This window comes from Macaca nemestrina, chromosome 10 (assembly GCF_043159975.1).
Source record: "Macaca nemestrina isolate mMacNem1 chromosome 10, mMacNem.hap1, whole genome shotgun sequence".
Lineage (NCBI taxonomy): Eukaryota > Metazoa > Chordata > Mammalia > Primates > Cercopithecidae > Macaca > Macaca nemestrina.
Genome location: NC_092134.1, coordinates 13,783,368 through 13,802,780, shown reverse-complemented (window position 1 = coordinate 13,802,780; position 19,413 = coordinate 13,783,368). Strand labels below are relative to the sequence as shown.

The 19,413-nt window shown below is 45.0% G+C and overlaps 2 protein-coding genes across 18 annotated transcripts in view; one reads left to right on the top strand and one right to left on the bottom strand.

Annotated features, from left to right (window-relative positions):
- Positions 1 to 19,413, bottom strand: part of LOC105494914 (aspartate and glycine-rich protein-like) — a 266,293-nt gene that overhangs the window by 43,320 nt on the left and 203,560 nt on the right. For 5 of the 13 annotated variants that reach the window (XR_011608763.1, XR_011608772.1, XR_011608767.1 and 2 more), the window contains exons 3-4: positions 2,577 to 2,877; positions 514 to 2,155 (exon numbers count right to left, since the gene is read on the bottom strand). The exons of 2 other annotated variants lie outside the window; for them this stretch is intronic. The gene's annotated coding sequence lies outside the window, so the exon portion shown is untranslated. The remainder of the gene's footprint in view (positions 1 to 513; positions 2,156 to 2,576; positions 2,878 to 19,413) is intronic. 6 more of the 13 variants (XR_011608768.1, XR_011608771.1, XR_011608765.1 and 3 more) reach the window with 5 other exon arrangements.
- Positions 1 to 19,413, top strand: part of LOC105494943 (coiled-coil domain containing 60) — a 205,267-nt gene that overhangs the window by 63,997 nt on the left and 121,857 nt on the right. The window lies entirely within an intron of this gene.

Sequence of the window (19,413 nt, the reverse complement as noted above, 5' to 3'; positions counted from 1 at the left end):
CCTGAAGCCAGGGAGGTGGAATATTCTGACTGACTGGGCCTGCATCCAGTGTTCACCTCTGAAGCCACATGGATGGAAGGTGAGATAGGAAGGCTCCCCTGGGGAGTTGATTGGCATGTCTATGCCTTGGAGGAGACTACTACAGTCTAGCTGCCAGTCTGCAGATTTCCTGGGCTTGGAGTCTAAGAGCATAATGTAGAGCTTTAATCACCAAGTTGCAAATTTCCTGGGCTTGGAGTCTAAGAGCATAACATTGGGCTTTAATCACACAGCTACAAATTGGTGTTCCACTCCCAATCACAGTGGCCTGGGGAGAGTCCCAGCAGCCATGATCAATCCCCTCAGCCCATCTTCCCCCTGTGCCCTCAGCATAAAATCCCAGATGCCAGCTGTTGTCACATTCATGATTTGGCCCTTCCTGCAGCTCCCTGGTTCCTCACCCCTCCCCTCCACCAACCCTATTGGGATGCTCCAGCTGGACTGAGCCACCTTCACTATCAAGCTCTCACTCACCTCCATCCCAATCTTTGCAAATGCTATCCCCTCTGCCTGGCACATCTTCCTCCTTCCTCTTCTTTTATTTATTTTTTCAACTGAAAAATGAAAAATTGTATATATTTATGGCATACAACATGATGTTTTGATGTATGTATACATTGGGGGATGATTGAATCAAGCTAATTAACATATCCATCACCTCACATACTAATCATTCCTCATCCTTCAGAAATGTAAACGAAAAGTCATTTCGTTTAGGCCGGGCATGGTGGCTCATGCCTAGAATCCCAGCACTTTGGGAGGCCGAGGTAGGCAGATCACTTGAGGTCAGGAGTTCGAGAACAGCCTGGCCAACATGGCGAAACTCCGTCTCTACTAAAACTACAAAAAAGTTAGCTGGGCATGGTTGCACATGCCTGTAATATCAGCAACTTGGGAGGCTGAGGCAGGAGAGTCACTTGAACCTGGGAGGCTGAGGTTGCAGTGAGCCGAGATCACCCCACTGCACTCCAGGCTGGATGACAGAGTAAGATTCAGTCTCCAAAAAAAAAGTCATTTTGTTTATCCTTCTGACTGTCCCTCTACCCTTGCTGGGTCAGTTGTGTGCTCACACCCCCAGCTCCCTCACTCCCACCACAGCTACATCATATGGTATCGTAACTGCTTTATTGTCTGCCTACCTCCCCCTCACCACCCTGCCATCAGTGAGACTCTGAGAGGGAGTTTTGGGGTGGGTGTGTGTTTCCTAGCTCTTAGCTGGGACCCCCAGAGGGGATCAGGAAGACCTTTCTGAATGGGGAAATATCTGGACACTGAGGATGATTTATTGACAAGTCCACAGGTCAGAAGAGCAAGGAGCAAGGCACCAAGTATGAGCCAGACTTGAGAAGGTCCTGGTTAGTTGCCAAGAGACCCCAACAGGGATGAGGACAGGGAGGTCTCTTGGAGGTTAGGCAGATAGGGCACTCTTGAATCTCAGCTCTAGGTAAGATCTTAACCCAGCTCCAGAACAATAAGAGATCTAGAAGGTTGTGCCCAGCAGTGCCCCTTAGAGACAAAGATCCTCACCTCTCCCTCCCCAAAGGCACATGGAGATGGTTTGAAAGAAATCTTTGCAGTTCCCACAAAAAGCTTGTGCTCTGCAAACAAAACTGCTCCCTCACTTACCTTTGTGGCGTTTGGCTCACCTCCTTCTAATTTGCATGATGAACCTGCTTGGGTCTCTGATTAGCCCCAGGAAAGCATGAAAATGAGCATTTGACATCACCAAGGGCATCCACGCCTGCACCTCTTTGGAGAAAGGGGCTCCTCTATTCAGGCTTTCACGTTTGAAAATAATAAGCAAGTTCAGCTCATTTCTCCACCCCAGGCTGCAAACTGCAGTCTTCTGTCTCCGTGCACACCCCCAGGAACCGTGTTTGCTAACGATGAAGAGGAAAGTATTTTGCTTTTCAAACAAGCCTGAACCCCAATTAGTTTCTCAGAGACTTGATCCTCATTGGTGGCAACTGTGGTTTCTCATCCAGCGTTGTTATTGATTTGGTCAGAAGTAATTAAGGAGATAATTCTTACTCAATTACATTTCCCTGAATTTCCTGAGGTTGCTAACTCTGTTCCCCGGCTGTATTTTCTTTTCCAAATTAATTTTGTCTTGACTCTGAAATGAGCATGGATATGACAAGGCTTGTTGTGCTTGTTGATTTTCGCAGGAACAAAGTAGGGCTCTGTATTTTAATGCCAACTAGGGCTATCAAACTCTCTTAGTTTTTAGAAAATTAATGTAAAACATACACAGATTTTAAAATATACATATATCATCAAAAATCTTCTACTGTAAAGCAGGAGTCTCTCTTCCCTGCCCTCTTCTCATCCTTGATGGCATACCTCAGGGCAGCCATGTCTAACACTTTTTGCTACTTCTTCCAATGACCTGTGCCTCTAAATTATATGTTACCTGTGTTTCTTAGTTTATGCATTTAAGATTTGAATAATTTTCTGCTGCGAAAGATGAGGATCTAGTTCCTGCATCCCCACACCACTCCCCACCCCAACTCCCATCCCTCCAAAAGTAGCCTTACCTTTAGCTCCCCTAGTGGTTAATTCTGTAATTTAAAAATACAGATGAGGCCAGGTGTGGTGGCTCACGCCTGTAATCCCAGCACTTTGGGGGGCCAAGCTGGGCGGATCAACTGAGATTGGGAGTTCAAGACCAGCCTGATCAACATGGAGAAACTCCATCTCTACTAAAAATACAAAATTAGCTGGGAGTGGTGGCACATGCCTGTAATCCCAACTACTCAGGAGGCTGAGGCAGGAGAATCACTTGAACCGGGGAGGTGGAGATTGTGGTGAGCAGAGATTATGCCATTGCACTCCAACCTGGGCAACAAGAGGGAAACTGTCTCAAAACAAACAGAATATATATACATATATATACACACACACACACACATATATACACACATCTCTATATATACACACACACACATATACACGCATCTCTATATATATACACACACACACACACATATATAGAAAGAGAGAGAGAGAGAGAGATGATACATTTGTGCTTCTTGCCTCATCCACCCTACAGAGTGTCTTTGACTCCTTCCTTTGTGGAAGAGATGAGGGTCTCATCAGCTCTCCTTGCGTCTTTACTACTATTTTTACATTGTCAAGATCAATAGCATTCACATGCCATACCCATAATTCAGTTTCCCAGGCTTTGTCTCTGAGTTTTCTAAAAGTTGAAAAATCAACATATATTGAAGTTTTATTTTCATCCCTTCATCCACTCACTGAACAAATAACTGCCAAGAAGCCACTCTTCGTTTGGCATTGTGCCTGAAACCAAAAACACAACGTGACAAGGTCATACTCCTCGCACACATTGCAGTGCTAGAATCCAGAGGAGGAGAGAGAAAACACAGAATTTAATGTAAGAGGAATAGCTGCTTAAATCAGTGGTTTTGAATATGTTTAAAATATGAATACAAAACGTAATAAAAAGGTAAGCTCAATATAGCAAAAAAAAAAAAAAAAAAAAAGGTTTTAAATTGGAGCGGCTTGGTTTTCTTTTTACTTCATAAATATAAGCCAAGTCTTGGTGCTCCAGCCTCACCCACTTACCTACATACCCCCATTGATCCTCAGGCTGAAGCCAGAGCACCAGAGGATACAATACACTAGAGTTTCTATACTTCCTCCAGGGACTGAGAGATGGTGACAGGCATCACGGTTGCATTTTGGTTTCATGTTTATAGAGCTCCTTCATCAGCAGTGAGTCTTTATAGCATTCAATGTTCATAACACACTGGCTGGAAATACCACTTTAAGGACAGCTGAGGACAAGTATCTTCTCATCATGACAGGTGCCAGAACAGTCACCATGATGCCAGTGGGGTGAGCAGAGAACACCGAGGGGACATCCAGGGCCATAGAGGGGTACATTCTGACTGCCCTTGGCATGAATGTCCCATCCAGGTGGGGTGTGTGTACGTAAGTGGAGCATGACAACACCAGAAGCCAGGTGACCAAGTTCAGTGGGAAAATTAAAATTATAAGATGATGTATGTGGTCAGGCACTGTGGCTCACACCTATAATCCCAGCACTTTGGGAAGCCAAGGCAGGATGATTACTTGAGGCTAGGAGTTCAACACTAGCCTCGGCAATATAGGGACAACTCACCTCTACAAAAAAGAAAGAAAGAAAAAAATTTAATTAGCCAGGCATGGTGGCACATGCCTTGGTCCCAGCTACTTGGGAGGCTCAGGAAGGAGGATCACTTGAGCCCAAGAGCTCGAGACTGCAGTAAGCCATGATCGTGCCACTGCGCTCCAGTCTGGGTGACAGAGCAAGACCCTGTCTCAAAAATAAATTAATTAATTACTAAAAACATGTTGTATCTATCCAAGCACACATGCATGCGTATGTACCAATTAAGAAAGCCCCAGATTGTTCTTCTACTTGCTTACTTTGCAAACGACCCCGTAGTTGTTTTACTTAATGATCACCACTGGGTTCATTTCCTGACTCTGTAGTTATATGCAGTCACTCTGCCCCTCCATGCCTTGGTAGTGATTTTTTTTAAACCTATACAATGGGCACTTGAGAAGGTGTATTTCTTATGGTCTTGCCCAAACTAACAGTTAGCAAATGGCAGAGCTGGGATTTAAAACCAAATCTGTCTGAATCTAAAGTCTGTGCTTTTCAGTACTACAATCTACTGTCTCCTGTGGTAGTTCAGTTATGGAATGATCTTGTTTACAACCAAGTCATGCCCAGGCCATGGACAAAAAATTAAATTAAATTAAAAATAAAAAGGTTTTCTATGCTTTATTTTATTAAAAATGAAAAGGTGTTTTTAAATGCATACGGGAGCCAGGTAATAGCTCACACCCTGAAACAGACCAATGCATTTTTCTTGCCAATAGGGGAGACTGATACAGTCAAAGAAGTGCTATTAATTTTGTGACTAGCCCCTAAAGAGAAAGTAAATGAGTTTATGTAACCCAAATCATCAACTGTTTCTTGTGGGGAGTTTATTACTGTATAGCTGTATTTCAGTTACATATTTCCATGTGACAAATTACTCTAAACCTTAGCAGCTTAAGGCAACAAACATCGATTATCTCATAATCTCTGTGGGTTGGGAATCTAGGCACAGCTTAACTGGGAGCCTCTGGTTCAGGATCTCCTGAGGCCACAATGAAGATGGCAGCTGGGCCTACAGTTATTTCAAGACTCAACAGGGAGACGGCTCACTCCTGAGCTCACACACTTGGCTACTGGCTGGTATCAAGTGCTTTCTGGCTGTAGGGTAGAGATGTATTAGGTTGGCGCAAACGTAATTGTGGTTTCTGCCATTTGAAAGTAATAGCGAGAACCGCAATGATGGTGGACCTCTCCCAAACAGAAGCTCACAACTTGGAAGCTGTTTTTTACCCAGATCAAGAGCAGGTGCCCAAGACAGAAGCCATGTTTATCCTGTAACCTCATCTCAGAAGGGACATTGCATCACTTTTGCCATATTCTAGTCATTAGAAGTGAGTTACTGGGCTCAGCCCAACCTCCAGGGGAGGGGATTACACAAGGGTATGAGTACCAGGAGGTGGGGATCCTGGCAGGTATCTTAGAGGCGGCCTACCACAGACTCCGGTATAAGGGAAAGTAAAACCTAGATCCTGATCCTCACCAACCTAGGTGCTGGGTGCCCCAGGATCTCCAGGAGAAATAAAAACAGAGCACTTGTCTTGGCAACAGTGTTGCTCAACCTCAGCACTCCTGACAATTTGGAGCTGATACAGCTTTGTGGGGGAAGGACTGTCCCATACGTTGTAGGATGTTTAGCAGCATCATGGGCATCTACTTACTAGATGCACCCTCCCCCACCCCAGCAAGTTGTGACAGCCTAAAAGAACTTCAATAACACCTTGGAAAGTTGCCTGGTTATCTACTGAAGGTCTCCCTTGCAGTGAAGAAGAGGAGGCATTGCAGCCACCAGGCAGCAGCAAGCCCTTAACGAATGACATCTTTATTGTCCCCAAAATGTGCTGCAGCCCTCACACCAACAAACAATTAAGAAATGCAAAAAGATAAATGATTTGACATTTTGCAAACATAGAAGACTGTGATTTCACTCAATATCCATTTTCTTGTGTTCTAATAAAACTTTATTCACAGAAACAGGCAGGCTTTTCTGTATCTTCTTGGTCCTCTGTGTTCCTTGACAATTTTCCCCTGTGTCAGTCTTTGGCCTTCTAATCTTCATAATCTTAGTATCCTCTTCTCCCCTCCTCCTTCCATGGCCCCCCCTCTCTGTCTCTTTCTGTCCCTGTCTGCCTGCCTCTCTCTGTGTGTCTCCTCATTCTTTCTCTCTCTCTGCCCCCTTTCCCCACCTCCCTCTCTGACAGCTAATTCAACACTCCTTACCTTAACTTCCAATTCCATCCTCTTCTCACAGTTCCAATCCATGCATTAATGATAGGCTCTTAGCCACCATTCTTGTTCCCAGATTCAGCTCCAAAGACTCAAGAGTTCGGCATCCACCTGCTCCAGCCTCCCTATAGTCCCACGATACTCGATACCGACACTCTCCAAGATACATTGTTATGTGAGGGGAAATCAGGGCACAAACAATGCTGCCACGTGTATTTGTGTGAAAGGTAGATGCTAGTGTTGGAAAGAATGTGTGTGTGTAGGTGAGTGTGTGTGTGTGTGTTTCCAAATCTCTCTGGAAGGATACAGAAGAACTCGATAACACTAGTCATTTCCAGGCAGAGAAATGAATGGTTTGAGGACAAGATGGAAGTAATACATTTTAAAAAGTGATGTACCTTTTGATATGGTTTTTAAACCATTTGAAAATACTACTTGCTTTAAAAAAAAAAAACTAAAGTAATAAAAAATGCAACGACAGAAAACGCAATGTTTCATCTTCATTTATTCACTGGGCCCTCACCCCTAAGTTGATTTTCCTGAAATGGCTTCTCAGCACCATTACCAGCTCCGGGAATGTTCTCTCCTGCCTGGTGACATCAGGAAAACCTTCATCACCACACCCCAAAACACACACACAAACACACACATCCCATACTCTGCATTCCAACCATTCCAGCTCCTTCCGGTTCCTTCTGTCTGAAACACCTATAGGGCAGAAAAAATAAAACCCTTTACCTCACCAATCACAAGGGTCTTGGATGACATCCCCATAACAAAATACCTATTAATCAGAGAAAAGCATAACAATTTTTTTCGAGACAGAGTCTCGCTCTGTCGTTCAGGCTGGAGCGCAGTGGCATGATCTCGACTCACGGCAGCCTCCGCCTCCTGGGTTCAAGTGATTCTCCTGCCTAGTCTCCCGAGTAGCTGGGACTACAGGTGCACGTCACTCCACTACGCTCAGCTAATTTTTGTACTTTTTTAATAGAGACAGGGTTTTGCCATGTTGGCCAGGCTGGCCTCAAGTGATCCGCCCACCTCAGCCTCCCAAAGTGCTGGGTTTGCAGGCGTGAGCCACTGCGCCCAGCCAAATTTATTTTTTTAACCAAAGTTTTACGTAACATGGGAGCCTTCAGAAATGGAGACCCAAAGACCTAGGGAAAATTGTGTTTTTATGCTAAGTCTGATGAGAAGAGTGGATAGTTGTAGAGAAACATGATTGGACAAAAAGGGGTGTGATCTAAAGGTAGTAAACCTAAGGGGAGGTGCGCATAGGAAGGCCTGTTTGTTCACATTCGTTTCTGTGTCTCTGTAAGACATTTTTCCCCCCAGGTATGGGACCAGAAACGTGTCACATAGAACCATCAGGGTGGAAGGGAGGAGGCCACACAGTAGCCTTTCTAGGCTTTATGGCTTGCTTTGGGAGAGCGAAGTTCTAGTTTCCATGAGCCATGTTGGGGGTGAGAAGTCCCGTTCATGTTCTGAACCTGGGAGGCGGAGGCTGCACTGAGCTGAGATCACGCCACTGCACTCCAGCCTGGGCGACAGAGCGAGACTCTATCTTAAAAAAAAAAAAAAAAAAAATTGTTATGCTTTTCTCCCATTAATATGTCTTTTGTTACGGGGATGTCATCCAAGACCCTTGTGATGGGTGAGGTGAAAGGTTTTACTTTTTCTGCCCTATAGGTGTTTCAGACAGAAGGAACCAGAAGGAGCTTGTTCTCACCTTGGGGGTGAGAAATTCCAGTTTCGACGATCTTCTCGGGGAGAAAGAGGAGAGGTGGAAAGAAAGTCAGAGAGACCTTGTTTCTGAGCCCCTCCCCATCTCTTTCCATCCAAAATACTTAGCATGCCAAGGCACCATGTTTCGGGGTCTCATGTTCCGAGCCCTGACACACCCTTCCCTCCAAGTTTTGTGTTCAGCACAGTCTGAACCGCTGCCAACAACCCTGCCAGCCGCCACACTGTGTCTGGTGCCTGCACTTCCCTACATTGTAGTTCAGTCTCTCCTCCTAGACCACCAGATCCCTGAGGGAAGGATGGCCCCTTGTTCAGCACCATATCCTCAGACATTGTCTAGCTCCTAATAGATATTTAAGAAATAGGTGAGCTGCTCTTGCCCCTCGCTGAGCCTCAGAAGGTAATCCATGTAAATGACATCTAATGGCACCCAGAGACCTGAGACCTGGAGAAGTTAAATAACTTGCCAGAGGCCACCCAGTGAGTGAGTGAGTGAGGGCTAGAACCAGAAGTTCCAGTTGGCAGGGCTCCCTTTATTGTATATTACACCCAGGGGACAGCATCATAGAATTCATGTCCCAGCATCCCTGGTGTCACACTAAAACTCAGCCCAAGAGTTAAGCCCCATCCAGCCCCGACCAGCTCTTCTGAATCTTGGCTCTTTTCTCTTTCACCAGTGGCTTAAGCTCAGCTCTGCTTCTGCTCTTCACATAAAAAAAAAAAAGAGGTTGAAAGTTATTAGCCAATGGGAGGCTGTGTTTCTTTGGACCTTCAGGGGGTTCCCTTGATTGTTGCAGAGATGTCAACTTTATCTTCTTCCAGGGAGAGAGAAAACAGATGGAAGCCACATGGGGACTTAACCACCAACACACATTCTTCTTCTCAGGACATTGGCAATGTGAAAGGATACTTTCTTGGGTCGCTCTTTGTTTCATTTATCCAGGATGAATTGCCAAATAAGTTTTTTCATTTCCAAGAAAGGAAGTAAATTGTGGTGTAATATGCAATAAAGGGAGCCCTGCGGCCAACTGGATACGTTCGAACTTCTGGTTCTAGCCCTCACTCACTCACTGGGTGGCCTCTGGCAAGTTATTTAACTTCTCCGGGTCTCAGGTCTCTCAATCAGAAAATAGGGATAATAATAATAACGCTACCAACTTTTGGAGCGGCTGCGAAGATTCAGTGAGCAAAGGCAGGTAAAGCCCCCCATGCAGGAATGGCAATGGGGTACCATTGATGCTGCTGTTCCCTCCTGGGTCTGTGGCAGACATCGCTAATCAATCCCAGACATTTCTTCTGATAAGTCTGGACTGGAGGACGCTCCAGACAGAATGACTACTTATGGGTAGATCGAAGCTGGCCCTCAGATTGGAGCCCCTTTGCCATCTCAAGCCTCCTACATTTCCAGACACATCATTTGCAAGGTTCGCGATACAGAATAGAACGGTTGTCACATCCCGGGGCTCCTGTTTCCTGAAGCTCCTCCAGGACTTTGAACAGCAGCCCCTCGCCCATAGTACAGATTCCCATTAGCTCCCAGGGTCTGACAGCTGGACTGCTGGCCCCTCATACCTAGTCTTTCAAAAGAGCTTATGAGATTAATGTATTTGATTAATTTTTTTAACTGGGTGGATAACACATTAGCTGCTGGCATGCCAGCTCAGTCCCAGGGCTGCTGGGGGCTCACCGATGCTGGCAGCCAATTTCCATTTCAATCAAGTGAGAGAAGAGGGAGCAGATTGAAAGAAACCAGGACTTGATTGAAAGCTATGGCATCTAGCGCCACCTACTGTTATATCGCTGCATCGCTACCTTTGCGGACCATCGGGTCACTGGTAGTCTTACTCAGCCCTTAAGGCATTTTGGGGGGAACATCTTCGTAATCTCACGCAAGTTATATTTTTCATTCATAGCTTATAATTGATTCAATGTGTATAAACTACAGGTACTCCTGGTATAGTGAGAGTAATAGTGACATTTCCTTGGCTTGTTTTGGATCACAAAACCCTGTGTGCCAAGCGGGCCTCTTAGCATCCTCACGGCCTTTGCATTAAGACTAGGCAGTGCCAGGTGAGAGCCTGAAGGTACAGAAGAGATGACTTTCCTGGGGTCACACAGGTGCGGTGCATGGAGAGGGGATTCCGATTCCACATTCTTTTCTCCTGAATCCATCCCTTGTCCACCTCTGCTCCCCCAGCCCACCTTGGGGCCTGGCTCATCAAGCCCCTCAAAGCATAATCCCCACTCCGTATGTGCCAGTACATAATGGGGATTTTTTTTTTTTTTTTTTTTTTTTTTTTGAGACAGAGCCTTGCTCTGTTGCTCTGTCGCCCAGGCTGGAGTGCAGTGGCGCGATCTCGGCTCACTGCAAGCTCCGCCTCCCGGGTTCATGCCATTCTCCTGCCTCAGCCTCCCCAGTAGCTGGGACTACAGGCGCCCGCCACCTCGCCCAGCTAATTTATATATATATATATATATATATATATATATATATATATATATATATATATATATATATATATATAGTAGAGACGGGGATTCACCGTGTTAGCCAGGATGGTCTCAATCTCCTGACCTCGTGATCCGCCCGCCTCGGCCTCCCAAAGTGCTGGGATTACAGGCGTGAGCCACCGTGCCTGGCCCATAACGGGAATTTTATTGAAGGGTTCATAGAAGAGAGGGAGAAGGTTACATTGTACCTCACACAGGAAAAAACAATAATACAGTCCTTTAGCAGCTTGTGGGTTCTTTTCTGGATGTCAGTTCCCCCCCTTCACCTCTTCTCCCAGGCCCCCTCCTAACCCTGCACTATCACTCTGGTTTGCTTTTTTTTAGATGGTTCCTCACTCTGTCACCCAGGCTGGTGTGCAGTGGTGCAATCTTTTTTTTTTTTTTTTTTTTTTTTTTTGAGACGGAGTCTCGCTCTGTCTCCCAGGCTGGAGTGCAGTGGCCGGATCTCAGCTCACTGCAAGCTCCGCCTCCTGGGTCCACGCCATTCTCCTGCCTCAGCCTCCCGAGTAGCTGGGACTACATGTGCCCACCACCTCACCCGGCTAGTTTTTTTTTGTATTTTTTAGTAGAGACGGGGTTTCACCGTGTTAGCCAGGATGGTCTCGATCTCCTGACCTCATGATCCACCCGTCTCGGCCTCCCAAAGTGCTGGGATTACAGGCTTGAGCCACCGCGCCCGAGTGGTGCAATCTTGGCTAACTGCAACCCCTGCCTCCTGGGTTCAAGCGATTCTCCTCCCTCAGCCTCCCAAGTAGCTGGGATTACAGGCACGCACCACCACATCCAGCTAATTTTTTTTCCTTTTGAAACAGATGAGATTTCAAAGTGTTGGCCAAGCCAGTCTCTAACTCCTGACCTCAGGAGATCCACCCGCCTCGGCCTCCCAAAGTGCTGGGATTACAGGCATGAGCCACCACACCTGGCCTGAAACCTAGTTTCAAACGCAGGAAGACCAGGGTTCTCATCCTGGTTCTGACCACTGACCAATTGTGTAACCTCGAACAACTTCATCTATCCTTCCATTTCTCCTTCTGTAAAAAGGACAGTTATTTTTTAATAACCATCTCATTTGTTTGTTGAAAGAAGTAAATGAGATTGATAATGCAAAATGCTTAGCACAGTGCTGATGTGTAGCAATTCTTCAATAATTTTTCAATTTGGGTGACTTAGACACACCTTTTTTTCACTCACCGATTAAAGAGAGATTCCATTCACATAGACTAAAATGCAAATAGTATATCTCTCCAGAGATGTGCAGTGTCCAACCTGTGCATCCTTATATGACGGCCTGCCAGGCTTAGAGAGACCAAGGAATGCATCCCAGCAAAGAGTTAAAGGGTAAGCCACAGCTAAGAAATTGAAAGTGAAAGGATAGCACAAAAGCAACCCAGGAAGAGAGAGCAGTGGGTGCAAAGACCCTGTGGTCAGAATGAGCAAGACACTTAAGGGAGGCTCACTGGCTAGACCATAAAGATCAGGACAGGGGAGCAACACAAGATCACACTGAAGGCAGGAGCTAGATCACACAGCTGTGTAGTTCCCAACAAGGATTTTGGACTTTAGTCTAAAAACAAAAGGGACATTTTAGGCAATGGAGTCATGGGATTGGGTGTACATTTTGGAAGGGTCGGCTATGTGGACAACGGACAAGGAAAAGAAGAACGGAGGAGAGAGGTCATCGGAGGCTTGTCTGTTGTCCAGGTGGCTTGCAGCAGCATGGGAATGATACTGGTGGGAAGACAACAGAGGGAAGACAGATTGGAGAGCTCTCTAGGAAGCAAAGTCAATGACTTGGTAAATTAGCTCAGGGCTTAGTAAACTTTTTCTGGAAAGGGCCAGATAGTAAACATTCTAGGCTATGCAGGCTGTGCATCCTCTGAAATAACTACTAAACTTGCTGTTATAACAGGAAAACATTCACAGACAATAATAAGCACATGGGTGTGACTGTGCCCAGTAAAACTGTGCTATACAAAAGCCAGCCGCAGGCTGTAGTTCGCTGATGCCTGGATTAGATAAGGGTAGGGGAGGGTATCAAGGATTGGAGGGTGCTGAGCTCCCCTACTTCCTATCTCTGTGACCTTGAATAATTGACTTAACCTCTCAGATACTGGGTTTCCTTTTCAGGAAAACAGGAATAAAGATTCCTCATAGGGTTGGTGTGAGGATTCAATAAGACAGTGTTGGCCAGGTGTGGTGGCTCACGCCTATAATCCCAGCATTCTAGGAGGCTGAGACGGGTGGATCACCTGAGGTCAGGAGTCCGAGACCAGCCTGACCAACATGGAGAAACCCCATCTCTACTAAAAATACAAATTAGCTGGGCGAGGTGTTGCATGCCTGTAATCCCAGCTACTTGGGAGGCTGAGGCAGAATTGCTTGAACCCAGGAGGTGGAGGTTACGGTGAGCCGAGATCGGACCATTGCACTCCAGCCTGGGAAACAAGAGGAGACTTGTCTCAAATAAGAATAAGAATAAGACAGTGTCTGCTGTGGGACAAACAGGGAGGTCTCATCCACAAACACACTCCAGTGAGGAATATCCAGCTACATTCAAAATGGCCATCGAGGATAGAAAATGAAGTTCTTTATTACTGAGGCCCCTACACAAAGAACAAATAGAACTTACACAGAAAAATCGGAATCTTTAAGAAGGGGAAAAAAACCCCTGCTGATTACAACTTTCCTCACACAGCTCAATAGATTTTTTGTACTTCAAAACAACTCTATAGGTGGGAAGAGGGTTCCAGCCTGAAGCAGGACTGAAGAACAGATAAATTGCATGGCATTAAATAGAATGTTGATTTTGCTGTTTTTTTTTTTTTTCTTTCAGTTGCCCTGAGTTTTTTCAAAAATTTCCCCACAAATCAAGGGTTGGGCCAGGATTTAGAATGGAGTCTCTATAAAGAGATTCCCGGCCGGGCGATGTGGCTCATGTCTGTAATCCCAGTACTTTGGGAGGCCAAGATGGGCAGATCACCTGAGGTCTCTTGGCAGATCACCTGAGGTCAGGAGTTTGAGACCAGCCTGACCAACATGGTGAAACCCCATCTATACACAAAATACAAAATTAGTCAAGCATGGTGGCACATGCCTGTAATCCCAGCTACTTGGGAGGCTGAGGCAGGAGAATTGCTTAAACCTGGAGGCAGAGGTTGCAGTGAGCCAAGATCGCGCCATTGCACTCCAGCCTGGGCAACGAGAGCAAAACTCTGTCTCAAAAAAAAAAAAAAAAAAAGAGAGAGATTCCCACCCCTCATCTCATCAAAGTTTAACTCAGTAGTGTTCTCAATTGAGGGTGATTCTGCTTCCCAGAGGACACTTGGCAATGTCTGGAGACATTTTGATCGTTGTAACTTGCAGGAGAGATGCTACACTGTATGACGTACAAGAAAATCCCCCACGAGGAATAGTGATTTGGTCCCAAACTTCAGTCATCCTGAGGAAGAGAGATCTTGTTAACCAGCCTGGGATGTTGCCTGGAGGAGGAAACAGTTTATCTTTGCTTTTTGGAATACATCAGCAAGATTCTTCTTCCTACCCCCATTTTTCCTTTTTCTCTTGCTTTATCTCTTTTATTGGCTTTTGGCTGACAGGCATGCAATCCTCCTTCCTGGAGCACCCAATTTCCTTTTATGGAGTTACTTCTGCTCTATTAGATACAATCAGGCTCTGTCCCCCTAGTTATTTAACTAGTACCTGGTCCTAAGCAGGTGCACAGTGGCCCCAGAGAGCCTAATAAAGGAAGTGGTTAGGGTGTGACCTTAATTAACTCCTCAAGAAAAGGGACTGACTGATGTAGCCGAGGCCTCAACACTTAGCCAAAACAACCAAATCAACCAAAAAACTATATGACAGGTGGTGACTTGTATGCTCTGCTGGGCCACAATTTCTCCAGCCTCAGGGCCATGGGTCCTACCTTTATTTCCCAGCTTCATCCAAGCTCCCACCCTGAATGTCAGCAAGAAGCCCAAACCCTTCCTTTATTCCCAAAGCACAGCTTCCATGAGGCAGTCCTGCTTCACTGACGTTTACAGAAGACCCAAGCAAATTAACTGCAGCAAAGGAAAACCTGAAACTGGGGTTTCAGCCACTTCACGGTCTTCCCCCAACTTGTAAAAGATTGTCGAAGATTTCCGACCTACAGAAAGTTTGCAAAAGTAGTACAACAGGCAGTCAAACACCCTTAACTTAAATTCACAATGTTATCTTTTTGCCATGCTTTTTAACATGCTGCCGTATTTTTCATATGTATGTATATATGCATACGTGTGTATATATATGTACTTATATATAAAATACGTGTGTCTATTTACAATTTTTTAAGCTGAGCCCTTTGAAAGTCAGTTGCAGACACTTCACACCTAAACAGTTCAGCATGTATTACCTAAGGACATTCTCCTTCATAGTCACAATACAGTTAACACAGAAATCTCACATTCATCCAATGCTATTATCTTTTTCTTTTCCTTTTCTCTCTTCTTTTTTCTTTTCTTTTTTTTAAATTTTTAAATTTTTTTTATTTTTTATTTTTTATTTTTTTGAGATGGGGTTTCATTCTATTCCCCAGGCTGGAGTACAGTGGCGCGATCTCGGTTCACTGCAGCCTCTGCCTCCTGGGTTCAAGTGATTCTGCTGCCTCAGCCTCCTAAGTGGCTGGGACTACAGGTGCATGCCACCATGCCCAGCTAATTTTTGTATTTTTAGTAGAAATGGGATTTCACCATGTTGGCCAGGCTGGTCTCCAACTCCTGACCTCAGGTGATCCACCCACCTCAACCTCCCAATGTGCTGGGATTACAGGCATGAGCCCCAATGCTATTATCAACATAAAGTTCATGTGCAAATGTCCCTAGTTATCCCAGTCATGCCCTTTATAGCCTTGTCTCCAGCCCAGCATTCAATCAAGGGACCATGCATTGCATTTAGTTGTTGTGTTCGCTTGGTGTCCTAAAGAAATATATCCTCTGCCTTCTTCCTCTTTTATGACATTGTTAGAAGACAAAGAGGTGTATCCTTTGGATTTCTCTCTAAGAAAGAATTTGCCAGCAGGAGGCACAGGTAGCTGAGAGTCTCCAGCTGTTGACACTGCCAGCATCCACAGCAGCTTTCATGCAGCAAAAGTCAGAATCTTCCCCAGAAATTCCCCATCCGTGGGCACTGGCCATTTCTGCCTTGTGCTTGGACTCAATCAAGCAATCTTTGCTCTGGAGCCCCCTGTTGCATTGGCTGGACTCTGTCAGATCTGCATATGGTCTAGGGCTCCCCTGCCAAATCCCACTTCCTCCTCCTTTTCTCTTTCAAGGGCTTACCCCCAGTGAGCATTTTGTATTCCTGTCTCCGTGTCTGCTTCCCAGAGGCCCCAGTGGACACAGACATTGACATCTTTTAAGAGTCCAGGTCACCTATTTTGTAAAATGACCTTCACTTTTTATTTTTCCTTCACTTTTGCTTTCTCATGATTAAATTCAGATTGAACCTCTGGGGCAGGACATGTTTGTAGGTGACATAACCACGTAGGCGATGCTGTGCCCTTCCCAGTGCATCACTTCAGGTGCGCCTGATAAGAGTTTGTCCTGTCAATGGTGACGCTAAGCATAGCCGTGATGGTTAAAGTGGTGTCCGCCAGACCTCACCGTTATATGGGTACCTTGTTTCCTTTGTAACAACTCATTAACCTGTGGGGTTAAACCTTGACACAGTGATGCTTTCATCTTCTCATTCATTCAGCAACGACAGAAAGAATGCAGAGCCAGGCCCTGGACCAGGCACTGAGTATCAGAAGCTTCCTTCCCAGGGACTGTTGTTCCTTCTCCTCTTCTTCCCAGAGGACTCCTGCTGCTCTGTCTCCCCTTAGTTCTCAGTAGAGGACTTGCTCGTCTCCCCAGATGACAGTCCCTTCTTCCACCACCTCTCCCTGCCAATCCACAGACCCCCAACTTCTTTTCTCCTGGGTCCATAAGAAGATGGGGGGGAAAGAGGTTGAATCAAAATATCATATAAAAGGTGCAACCCGTCTTCAACAAGGAGAGCTATTAAATAATTCTCTAGGATATTTCCTATTTCAGTTTGAAGGATGTGTTTGTGGATGAGGTCACTAATTCTGGGTATCTCTATGTAGGTAGGTACACATCTTATATTCTTATGACAAAAAAAAAACCTCACTCTCCCCAAAAGGAACTGCCCATCATCACCATAAAACCACCAAAATGGAGTATTATTCAGCCATAGAAAAAGAATGAGATCCAGTTATTTGCCACAACATGGATGGAACTGGAGATCATTATGTTAAGTGTGTTAAGTGAAACAAGCCAGGCACAGAAAGACAAACATCACATGTTCTCACTTATTTGTGGGATCTAAAAATCAAAACAATTGAACTAATGGACATAGAGAGTAGAAGGATGGTTACCAGAGGCTGGGAAGGATAGTGGGGGAAGCGGGGCAGGAGGCGGGAATGGTTAATGGGTACAAAAAAAAATAGAAAGAATGAACAAGACTTACTATTTGATAACACAACAGGTTGACTATAGTCAATAATAACTTACATTTTTAAATAACTAAGAATGTAATTGGATTGTTTATAACTCACAGGATAACTGCTTGAGGGGATGGATACCCCATTCTCCATGATGTGCTTATTTCACATTGCAGCCCTGTACCAAAACATCTCATGTACCCCATAAATATATGCACCTATTATGTACCCACAAAAACAAAAAATAAAAATTTTAAAACCACCAAAAACTTAAACATCCGTGTGCAAGCTCAGGTCTTCGGGTTCACGTGTGTACTCCTGCCATGATCCCGCCTACTCTGTTCTTTACAGCTTCTCCGCAATGAGTCTGAAATGTGTTAATCAGTGTGCTTGCTTCTCAGTGCTGTCTTTTCAGTCTCCCTTCCCCCCGACCCCTCGACGGAGTATCCCAGCTGTTTCCCTGATGTCTGTATCAACTCGGGCACATTTAACAGGAATTCATTTCCATCTTAATCTGATTCTAGGAAGTAGATCATATTTTAAGGAATAACAAAGATGAGTTCAGAACATTCTTTCATAAAACGCAGAGAACAACAGATATTTAGAAAATTGGCTTTCCGGCCGTGACCTTCAACAAATCATTCTGATTTTCTGCCATATTAAATTCTTTATGATGAAATCTAACAAAATTCAGTGGAAGAATTTTGGAGGCAGTATCTGTAAATCAATAGCTAGCAACTGTTACCCTTCAGGTAGTTCCCACTGTGCAAAATAGGACAAGGGGGGGATGGGGATGCAGAATGGAGTAGTGAATAAGAACACAGGCTTCAGTGTCACTTGAACATGAGTTCAAATCCAGGCTTTGTCACTTAATAGCAAGTCAGTTTCACCTTTTTAAGCCTCCTCTTGCTGTCCTATAGAATGGGAATAGTAATATGGCAAGGACTCAATGGACTCATCTATTTCATATAACAACACACTTGGGACAGTGCAGAGCACATAGGAGACTGGCATTAGTTCCATTTCACAGATGGGGATTAGCATTAGTTCTGGTAGGATTGGCATTAGTTCCATTTCACAGATGGGGAAATTGAGATTGGGGAGTAATGGTACCTCATTCAAGGTCACTGAACTCCTGAGTGACAGGGCCAGGACTCAAACCTAGGTCTTTCTGACAGCAAACATCTTTCCATCCATTCCTGCCACACTTCACTTCTCAGCTTTCAGGTTAAACCACATCACTTCCAGATGTTACTATTTAAACATCCCCAGCACATGAATATTAAATGTGAGCACACCTGCCAAGAAAACCATCCCCATCTAAGAGTCCACTGTGAGTCCGTGCGTGCTCCACCCCTCCCAGGCCCCTACCCCCAATTACCACCTTTTAACCTGGTACATCACAGGACATCACACGGTATTTCTCACGATGCTGCTCTCAAAAACTCATTGGGTCGATAAGAGAAAGGATGCTGTTCACACATGCTGTAGGAAAGGTGGGCAGGGCAGACTTGACTTTGTTTTCTAGGAAACAAAGAATGGAGTTATCACCCGTACTCTGCAGAGCAATGGAAAAACTGAAAGCTCTGAAGCCGATGACACATCCAAGGGAAGCAAAGACAGAAAATCACAATCAACCAGGCTTGGAGTCATCACGGAGCACAAAACAAAGGATATCTGCAGAGACGGTGTATTAGTCCATTCTCACACTGCTCTAAAGAAATACCTGAGACTGGGTAATTTATGCAGAAAAGAGGTTTAATTGGCTCACAGTTTCACAGGCTGTGCAGAAAGCATGATGCTGGCATCTGGTCCTGGGAAGGCCTCAGGAGCTTTTACTCATGGCAGAAGGCAAAGCATGAGCAGGCATCTTACATGGCAGCAGCAGGACCAACAGAGAGATGGGAGAGGTGCCACAAACTTTTAAACAACCAGATCTCACGAGAAATCACTATTGAAAGGATAGCACCAAAGGGGCATGGTGTTAAACCATGAGAAACCACCCCCATGATCCAATCAACTCCTACAAGGGCCCACGTCCAGCATTAGGAATTACATTTCAACATGAGATTTGGGTGGAGACACAGATCCAAACCGTGTCAGATAGTGATGGGGTTTTGCTTGTTTTTTATTTTCTCCTAATTTTTTAACTTTTCCTGATTTTCTATTAGGTTAGTGCAAAAGTAATTACGGTTTTTGCCATTTCAATGGCAAATGAATTTTTGGCATTCATTCAACAGCCAGT